Source organism: Bidens hawaiensis, unplaced genomic scaffold (genome assembly GCF_021521415.1).
Source record: "Bidens hawaiensis isolate Kalapana, Puna unplaced genomic scaffold, B.hawaiensis_p1.1 tig00001842_1, whole genome shotgun sequence".
Lineage (NCBI taxonomy): Eukaryota > Viridiplantae > Streptophyta > Magnoliopsida > Asterales > Asteraceae > Bidens > Bidens hawaiensis.
In genome coordinates, this window is record NW_027491102.1 from 1,768,790 (window position 1) to 1,771,369 (window position 2,580).

At 38.6% G+C, this 2,580-nt stretch overlaps 1 pseudogene; it reads right to left on the reverse strand.

The window, feature by feature from the left end:
* Positions 1-689: 689 nt before the first annotated feature.
* LOC143597989 (uncharacterized) lies at positions 690-2,124 on the reverse strand (annotated as a pseudogene).
* Between the last annotated feature and the right edge of the window lie 456 nt (positions 2,125-2,580).

Consider the following 2,580-nt stretch of genomic DNA (forward strand, 5'->3'; position numbering starts at 1 on the left):
AGACCGCACTACTAATTTGGCAAGAATATAAGAGCCGGACAAAATGAATAGAATATCGAGTTGGTCTTATAATCAATTACTAACACTAAATAATATTATGTCACCATATTCAACTCAATTCAACCTTGAAGGGAGGGAGCATTCCTAGTTGAACCCGCTGCCCTCAACCCATTGCCAGCAGCCATATTTTGCTCCTCCCTTCGTTCATAGTCAGATTCATGAACTCGCAAAACAACCTACTATGCAAACCCTCAAGGGTTGCGATGGTGTACCCCGCCCAACCTGCCTAAACCTGCATGCAAGCGGGTTAGACTCCCCAAAAATCACATCTAAGAACATTTGAGTCAAGGGATGTAAAAATGTAAGTAAGGCTATGTGTAGTGGAGGGGCTACAATTGGGGACGAATTGTGACACGTGGCGCCCAGTCAGCATGGAGTGCAAATTTGTTTTTGAGGTGTAATGGTGTAGGGGCTACAAGTTGGGCCCACAGTGTATTTTTTTTATTATTTTCTTTTTATAACTAAACTAATTAAATAAAAACCAATTTATTTAAATAATTAAATAAAAATCTATTAAAATTAAAAAATAAATACAAAAAAATATATAAACTAAAAAAATACACGAATAATAAAAATAAATTATAATAAAAAAAACACACCATAATAAAAATATACATAAAAAAACTAATCTATTCGTCTTCATCTTCGTCTTCGTCCCCGTCGTCATCATTGTCATCCTCCTCCTCCTCGTCTTCGTCCTCCTCCTCAACGGGACGATTATCTCACACGTGTTGAACCAAATCCGCCTTCAGTTGGTTATGTATATCACTTGATGTGAGCTGGTGAATGTTATACGTTCGTTGGTCTTGGGTTGGTTCAGGGAACTGTTCTGGAACGCTTCCTGGAATATAGTGTTGACATATTGATTTTCTCTCGTCTTCTAAAATCATATTATGCAATATGATACACGTATACATAGCATCGCTCATTTTTGCCAACGTCCATACACGACAAGGGTTTTTCACATAATGCCAACGTTTTTTTAGAACCCCGAAACACCTCTCGATATACTTTCTCGCGAACTCTTGCTTCTTCTTAAAATAATCTCTTTTTTCTTCGATAGGGTCTTGAAACGTCTTGACGATGATCGAGTACTCTGGATATATCCCATCTCCCAAATAGTATCCGTGACGATAGAAGGTATCGTTGGCATAAAACGGTAAGACCGGTATGCTACGGCTGATGTAATACTCTAACACGGGTGACGCGTTGAGAACGTTTATGTCGTTGTTGGACCCGACTGAGCCGAAGTAGGCTGACCAAATCCAGAAGTCGTATGAACAAATGGCTTGAACACTAACCGTTGGCACTCCGTGGTCACCACGAGTGTATTGACCTCGCCATGCGGTTGGACAGTTGGCCCACTCCCAATGCATGCAATCTATACTCCCAATCATGCCAGGAAAAGAATGTTTGCTTTCGTGTACATCATATATGCGAGTCAGGTCGTTTGAAGTAGGAATCCTCAGATAACGACGAGAGTATAATTGTATTATCCCTATACAAATAAATTATTAAACAATATTTATATTAAAAACAATAGTTAATACAAACAATTTAAATATTACCGATGCAAAAATTCTCCAACGCATCTCTCGTTGTTTTCTTAGCCATCTTTAAATACTCGTCATTGATATCGGTCGTGTTGCCGTATGCGAGGATGCATATAGCCGAAGTACACTTTTGGATGGCGGAGAATCCTAAATATCCTCTTGCATCGGGTTTCTGTTGAAAATACTCATACTCCCGCTCCATATCTCCAACGATGCGCAAAAATAAACGCTTGGACATCCGAAAACGACGTCGAAACATAGCGTCGTTAAATGTAGGTGTGTCGTCGAAGTGGTCCTTCATCAAACGAGCGTTCGCTTGCGTATGATCCCGAAGGATATATGACCGTCTACGTGGTGTCGTAGATGGAGCAGAGCCGGACACCATGTTATTGACGACGGCCCGAACCACGTTCGTGACCTTTAAATGCTCTTCCGCCACTTGTCAGTGAATCTGATGAATTCTTCGACTCTCGTTTATTAATTGATCCAAAATCTCGGCAGAGTTCGTGGAATCCGGGGAACTCATTGAGTTTGAAGAAGTATGAAAATAATAAAAATGATTGGTATTTTTATGTTTGTGTTTGTGTATGATAAGGTGAAAATGGTTAGATAAAGTTTGATATATATATTAAGTTTTTTAATTAATTTTTTATATATATATAGCCGTTACCCAACGACATTATTATTATTATATTATTTTCTTTCCATCTTTGCGGGTGACAAATATACCCCGCCCTCGCCCTTTTTCACCCAATTATTGCGGGGGGCGGTGTTCCACCAAAAAATCGCCCATTTTCGCCCCATATTACCGCCCATTACACACGGCCTAATGTGCATAGATATGACTTAGTTTTTGTGTCAAAATAGTCTAGTGGCTAGTATTAATTGTGTTTCTTTTCATTAAAAGAATTTTAATTTTTTAACACTTTATATGATAAGTAATTAATATATAATTATATTGAAAGAA